The sequence below is a fragment of the Microtus ochrogaster genome, chromosome 18, assembly GCF_000317375.1.
Source record: "Microtus ochrogaster isolate Prairie Vole_2 chromosome 18, MicOch1.0, whole genome shotgun sequence".
Taxonomy (NCBI): Eukaryota; Metazoa; Chordata; class Mammalia; order Rodentia; family Cricetidae; genus Microtus; species Microtus ochrogaster.
The window spans coordinates 47,827,263-47,835,400 of NC_022020.1; positions in this window are offsets into that span (position 1 = coordinate 47,827,263).

Here is an 8,138-nt window from a genome sequence, read left to right on the forward strand (position 1 = left end):
AGCAGGGAAGCAGGGAAGCAGGGAAGCAGGGAAGCAGGGAAGCAGGGAAGCAGGGAAGCAGGGAAGCAGGGAAGCTGGGAAGCAGGGAAGCAGGGAAGCAGGGAAGCAGGGAAGCAGGGAAGCAGAGAAGCAGGGAAGCAGGGAAGCAGGAAAGCTGGGAAGCAGGGACCAGGCTCCAAGAGAGAGGAAAGGGGCATGCGACATATTGTGGAAGAATCAGGATCTACAGCATCAGGATCTGCAGCATCACTAGAGGAGTCCATTAGGAGACTGGAGCAGAGTGAGGGAAATGGGAGGAAAGACAAAAGCAGAAGTCCCTCAGAGGATGTGGGGAGTTGCTCTGAAGATGTTTGGGTTTCACCCTGAGGACAGGAGCAAGCTGCGGAAAGGGTAGAGGTTGTTGAGAGTGACATGGAGGTTCTGTACTTTAGAAAGCAGATTTCGGAAGCAGCGTGAGACTGGTTAACGGGGAAGCAAGGGTGGAGTGAGGGGATAGAGTTTAGAGTGGTATTAACCAACCCCATCAAATCGGCTTCTTCCAGGTTGTGTGACCTTCAGCAACCACGTTTCTAAACTCAGAGCCATCAAACTGTGTCAGACAGTACATGTAAAAGTCCCCAGTACATGTAGTACCTGCCACAGAGGGTAAACTTTAGATGAGCTGATAAAGATTTGTTTGCCTTCTTCATTTCATCGACAAGGAAATGGCTGAAGCAGATCTATCTTTGGGACAGCTCATTACCTAAGGAACAAAGAAACCCCATCTAGCACACAAACAAATGGGACTCTTTTTAAAGGGAATCTATTGACTCCACCCATCGGTTCGTTTATTTTAATGTTAAGCTTTGAATTTGTTCTCTTTCTGAGCTTTTCCAGCCACTTTGAAGTTGGATTATACACCTCTTTCTTTCTGCCATAAACTTTGACGTTAAGAAGTGCCATGACCCTCTAGCTGTGGCTGGGGACACTGGTCTGTCGTGTGCGGATACTTGAGACTGAAGACAGCTTTACAGGGGGACCAGAGTAAGCTGTGTTACACCTCTAAAGAGTTCATTCTCTGCCTGGAGCTTGGGGTACAGCGTCATGTGTGGGTGACTTGGTAAGAGCCCTCTGCTCCAGGGACTGTCACAGGGAAGCAGGATTAAAGAGGTTCCTGGCGTATCTGGTTCTTTCCCACCCCCAGTGTATAGGTGTGTTGTGTACCTATGCCACGACACTCTTGCATTGTGAGTTGTCATCTTTCTCAGCGTATATCCCATGGTACCTACAGCCCTCACCCATCTTTTGAGCTCAGTGGGTGAGCAGATGGAGGCTGCTGGGCACCCTGGCTCTGAGAACTTGGCATTGCTTTGTGTACCTCAGAGGCATGTTCTCACCCCAGGGAGGCAGAGGGGAGTGGGGATTTTGGATTGGAGACTCTATCCAACTGAGATTGCCAGAGATAGGGTGAGAATGACACACATGACTAAGACTCTGTGCTGCAGCCACCCTATTTGGTTTCTCAGGCTGTCTGAAGGCGCCAGAGGAAGGCACTGTGATTTAACAATAGTTCTAAAGGTGAAACTGTACATTCTGTTCCTAAGGTTGCCTCTGACTCGTGGCCAGAGCATCAAGTAGATCCTCTTCGAGTGGAGCTTCCATAGAAGACAGTTGCTGGCCATTTTCTGTGGAAACCAAGATGTCCAGCAGGGGGCAGCAGTGTCTTTTCCAACTCTTCCTATACAGGGTACCCAAAGACTGTATAATGTATTTAAATCTCCAAATCACAACCACCTGTAACTGCAGCTCCAGGGGAGCTGGTCTCCAAGAACACTCCAAATCTCTCTCTCTCTCTCTCTCTCTCTCTCTCTCTCTCTCTCTCTCTCTCTCTCTCTCTGTGTGTTTCTCTCGGTATCTCTCACACAGGCACACATATAGAAATAAAAAAATACATAATATGCTAATTAGATTACTTTTTAGTTTGACATGTATTGACCTGTCACTTGGTCACAGGGTCTCTTGTGAGAAAGGGCTGGTTTTGTTCTTGAATGTCTTTTGATGGACAGCATTTTGAGACTAAGGTGTGTGTACAATGACAGTTGACATGGAGTGGATGTTCTGTGTCATACAGAACCCTAGTTAGGGTCCCTTCCTGGAACCCCACATTTTTGATGGAGATGCTATTGTTTTTAGTTACCCTGAGACTTAGAGAATGGAACTAGCGCTTCTAAGCCCATAGTAGTAAAGTGGTTGAGATGAGATTTGAACCCATGTCCTTCTACTGCTAGGATCATAGAACTAAGCTGTTCCATGCTTGTATGCTTTTGACAGGGAGCTGGAAGAGACAGCATGATGGATATCGCCACAGATGGAAGACAGATTCAAAGTTTTCAGCAGCTTGCAACATTGGGTGGAAAGCAAATCAGTGATTCTGTCACTGGGTCAAAAATTTGATGACCCGAGAATACAGCCGGGGGAAACAAATTTTTCAGGAGGCCCTAGAATAAAATATGATTCTAGTTGACCATATTCAGGCTGCTTAGCAAGCCAGCCAGTCAGCTACCCAGTCAGCCAGCCAGCTAGCCAGCCAACCAACCAACCAACCAACCAACCAACCAACCAACCAACCAACTAACCAGCCAGCCAACTAACCAGTTAGTCAACTAGCTAACTAGTCAGCCAGCCAGCCAGCCAGCCAGTCAACCAACCAAGTAGCTAACCAACAAATATTCACCATATCTTGTGTGTTAGGCTCATATTCTAGTGAGCAAGAAAGACAATGGCAGATACTGACCTCCAGGAGTCTGTGGGCTTCTGGGCAAGCCAGGACCCTCTGATGGAGTCTATCATTATCTCCAGGACAACTCATATTTGAACCTGTATGTCCCAGGCACTGTACTATCTTTTTTACTTACTGTAACACTGAGTCTTTTTAACATCTTCCCAGGAATTAATTGCATAGTATAGTCGGCCATCTGGTACATATAAAGAAACAAAAGACGAGTTCTTGTCCACAGCACCACAGGTAGAAAAATGATAGAGGGAGAATACTAACCAAAACCTGGACCATATTGTAGGTATTACCCAACATGCAGACTAGACTCTCATTTAATTGCATGGAATGCAAGCTTAAACTATCTTGTTCATCTGTCTACCCTGTCTAGTGGTGCCATTGAGCAGCTCCATTGCACATCAGCCATGAAGCTTATCATTGGTAAGTGGAGGTGTTAACAGCGTTGATGAGATTGCTGTGAAAACCAAATGAGTTAATATATTTTTAACACGTGTAGCCCATTACTGCTGCATTAACAGCCATTTTATAACAGCATTTTTGAGTCAAGATGGTAATGATTTCAGCTTGTAGTGTGCAGAGATGATATGGACGAAGATTTTTATCTAGCTGAATGTGAACATAATATGTTCATATTTTCCATTTGGTTGTGTTCCATGGCATCAGAGATTGTCAATCCATGTCACCACTATAATCATAGTGCTAGAATAAGAACTGACCCGTGGGGTGGGGGTGGGGGTGGGGCTGCTAAGGGTTTACTTATTGCATAAAAGAACAAATAAATGAATTGCGTATGTTTTTATTTACACATGGATAAAGCAATGAAGTAAATAAATACATCCCTTATAGGATGCCAGCATGACCGTAAACAGACAGGCACTTGTGGGATGACAGGCATCCTGTAGACTTTAAGGATGTGCAGCTTCCAGGAGAAGAAAGCGTGTGTGTGAATCATTTGCTTTCCAGTTTCAACAGAACCATCCAGGGTCCTGGGATGTCCCGAGTATCCTGAATTCTCCAGCGATGATGTGGCCAATTCCCATGAAAGAAAAAGACCTTTCATTTTTAAAAAAATCAATATGTATATGTGGAAAGAATATAAAATTGGATGGGTAGGGAGGTGGGGGAAGGGAAAGAACGTGATCAAAATAGAGCTCCTGAAAAAAAAATTTAATACAATTTTTAAAAAAAGAAAAAGAAAAGACCTTTCTTCCTGTCCTTTAACTTCAAACTGGGGTCAAAGGCTTTAGGCTGATTTGAAAATAAATAAAGGCCCTGAACAGACAAAAGCTGTTCTGGAGCCAGCCCTCATTGTAAACACCAGCCTTCCTTTCCTCTGGCCTGGAGCTTCCAGGCACTTCCCTAGCTCACTGTGACCTCACTTAGCCCAAAAACCTGGCGGCTGGGGAAGGTCCTGGCGATCTTCTTGAAACAGATGGAGAGACTTCCGAAGGATGTCTGTGGATGCATGCGGTCTTAGTTTTGGCTGTATAAATTTTCCTTTTATAAAGAACATACAGCAAATTGTTCACAAATGACAAAATGATAGGCGATCCATTTGGACCTCTCCCTGCTGGGGGAGCTGTTCCATTCTTTTCCTATAAAACCTTGCCTGTACTCTAAAAAATGAAACTTCCAGTCATAATTTTCAAATTTTCAATTAATTATAAAACAATGCATATGCTAATTTGTGTGTGTCTTGTGTCTAGGCTCACTCAGGTTGCCGTGGGATTATGAACATAGTTTTGACATGAATGTTGGTGGATACCTTTGTGAACAATTAAGATGGAAGTGGAGCAATAAAGATGTTAAAAAAAATCACCCATTTGCCAATGAGGTGAGTGACTTTCTGTTACATGAGAAATAAAATAAACTGTCTTGGTTTCATTGTGTTTGTCCCCGAGAGCAGCTGTGGAGGTGCCAGAGTCTTATGCATAATTTACACAATTGCCATCCTATTCATTTTCTTTAAAAAGATTTTACTACGTGTGTGTGTGTGTGTGTGTGTGTGTGTGTGTGTGTGTGTGTGTGTGGTGTGTGTGTGTCTCACAGGCATCTTCATCTGCAGGTGGTAGTTAGAGACAACTTGTGGGAGTCATTCTCTTTTTCTACTACGTGGGTTCCCAGGATGAAACTGACATCATTGGGGTTGGCAGCAAGTGCCTTTCCCTCCCTGCCATACGGCCTGCCCTGCCGTACCATTCATAGCTCCAGAACACCACAAGAACTGTAAATTGAGCTAGATTTTTTGGCATGTACCAACTTCTGTAGTATAAATGCACCCACTGGGTTCAATGTCAAGAGTCATGAAATGGGACGTTGGGAAAGATTGAACGGTGCTCAGTTCTGGGTAGTATCCTACCACTCAGATACCAGGGCACGAACACCCCAAGAGCGTAGATGTACCTTCACATTAGTGTGGTGCTGTGGGTGGAAGCTTATGCAGGAGACAGCGTCCTCTCCATGGGGTGAGTCATATGCCATATCCATTCACAGTGGAACCTTTGGTGTGCTGAAGGCCATTCTAAAGGTTTAGGGATCAAGAGGGTTTGGGGTCCCCAAAGGCCTGAGGGAAGTGTCAGTAGATATTTAAGAAGTATGTCTAATTCTGTGTTTGGGGTGAAGCTTCTATAAAGGCTTGACTTGGGAGCTCAAGGTTTGAACCATATTGTGTCTAGACAGTCACAGATACCAAGGCTTAGTAACTTGGGAACCTTAGGGACCCAACCTAACTCCTCGGGCCCTCAGATTTCCCATCTGCTAAATGGAATATTCAGGATAATACTTTCTGTTTTTAAAGTACATAGTCCCAAGCTGTGTTTGGAATTTATATTCCATAATAATGGATATTTTAAGCCATATAAACTCCAAAATAAATAAAAGCAGTTAGTGTTTACTGAGGTCTTGCTGTGCACCAGGCATTGGATAAGCTCTTTGAACCCATGATCTCATTTTGTGCTCACAAAACCTCAGGTGAGAACTATTAGCAAGTCTAGTTTGAGTCAAGGAAAGCAGGAATTTGCTCAAGATTCTGCAGCATGCGGCAGTGGAGGGAGGAGATGGACACTTGGGCTGGCTCCAGAGACAATGCCCTTCCCTGGCAAGTGCTTCTGAGAGCCTTCGCCCTCTGAGTTCATCAGCAGGGCTGTTTCCAGGTTAACCTAAAGTCTTTGTTAGGGTCTCTATTGTTGTGAAGGGACACCATGACCATGGACACTCTTATAAAGGACAACATTTAATTGGGGTGCCTCCCTTACAGTTCAGAGATTTAGTCCATTATTGTCATGCTGGGAAGCATGGTGGCATGCAGGCAGACATGGTGCTGGAGAAGGAACTAAGAGTTCTAACATCTTGACTGGCAGGAAACAGGAAGTGGTCTGAGTCACTGGGTGTGGCTTAAGCATATATGAGACCACAAAACCCACCTCCCCAGTGACGCACTTTCTCCAATAAAGTCACATCTCCCAATAGTGCCACTTTCTATGAGCTTATGGGGACAATTGCATTCCAACTCCTGATTATCTGTCAAATCCCCTCATTTCAGCCAATCAGCATGTGTGTGTGTGTGTGTGTGTGTGTGTGTGTGTGTGTGTGTGTGTGTGTGTTGACAAGGCCATGCTGCTTGTGAGGGGAAGAAACTAAGATGTTTCTTAGTTGCATTTCCAAAGAAGAACCATTAACCATAAACGAACATACTTCATATGGACAGTAGGTGTAGAAAGTGTGCCCAGGGACAAGAATAAGAGCAAGGCTTTACTACACCCCAGAACACAGCACCATGAAACCTCCTCTACACTTGAGTTTTCCCAGAATGCTGAACCCACAAGAGAAGGCAGAGAAGAGTGGTTAAAGCGGAGGAGTTTTGCAGAATTTAGGACTGCTTAGGCATAGTTCATAGATGAGAAGTAGTCTTCACCCCACCTGACACGCTCACCAACACATACAAAAAGGTATGTACATATCTGTACCTCCATACTCACTCTGAGGACCCGCTGACTTTTATGTGTGTCTCCTTGGTCTCTATCACTCCTCCTTTGCACACATCCCCTTGGATGGCTAGTTCCAGCGTTCACATACTAGAGCGGCAGTACGGAATGCCATAACACACAGAAGCCATTAGGGCTATTCAGATGACAGAGCTAAGCAAATGACCAGCAATATGAAAAAGACGTTGGAAGATGTTAGCACTTTGGGTAATCTCCAAGCCTCAAGTGTGTGTATGTCCTTTTAGTATGACTTCCTAGGGCATATTATTCTGTTGACTCATCTATGACTTTTGCCCAGTGTTTCAACTACTGTGACATCATTTTGGGGTGTGTGTAAACTCCGAGACTCCCAGTAACTCCATGTATGCTGTCTAATAGGTGTACATAGGTTTTAATTTGGTCTTAGCATCTGTGGGTCCTTAAGAGACCATATCAGCACTTGGGGCTATGACTATTTCAACTGTAAGGTAGGGATAATGAACACCTCTATCACAAAGTTGTCATACATGTGATGCAATGATATGTCTAATCCCTTTAGAGTGGTGGCTGGAATATAATATATACTTGATACTTCAGACTTCTCTCTAAGAGTGTGACATAAGCCTCTGATATGGGAAAAAAGTCAAGAAGGAAGTCAGTGATTCCTGAAGGAGCCAAGAAGTACAAAGAAAATAAATCGCAAAACAATGAGGTCAGCAAATTTTTCTGCAACTCAAGACTTGTTATATATGTGTTCTGTGGATTTCCATGAATGTATGGTTGGGTCCCTTCTCTTTGGACTCGGTGGGGGGCACAACTAAACTGGATAACCAGCATCTGAAATCCAAAGGGGAAGAAAAAAAGGCATCTTTTGAGTACTAGAGCTGTGGTTGGACAGAATGCCTTTTGCTTGCTGTGGACACTTATCATAAATAAGTGGCCTGACCTACGGTTTTCTGTGATTTTCAGAGTGTTGATTCAGAATTATAGCTGTCAAGATGTTTCTGTGGTTGACTCAGTAAAGCGTTTGCCTTAGAAGCAGGGGGATCTGCGTTTGAGTCCCAACCCCCACATAAAAAAACAAGTGTGGAGGTACGTGCCTAGAACCCCAGCAGTGGTGAGGCAGATAGGAGGATTCCTGGGGCTTGCTAGCCAGCTCCTCCAGTGAAACGGATTAGCTCCAGATTCAGTGAGAGATTGTCTCACAAAGTGAAAGGGAAGCTAGGAAGATGGCTCAGAGGGTGAGAGCATTAGCAAACATGGGGACCAGATTTCAGATCCTTAACACGTATATGAAAGGCTGGGTGTGGCTGCGTGTATGCCTGTAATCCCAGAGCAGTGGAGGGTAGAGACACTGTGGCGTTCTGGCTGCCAGCCCAGCTCCAGGTACAGTAAGGGACCCT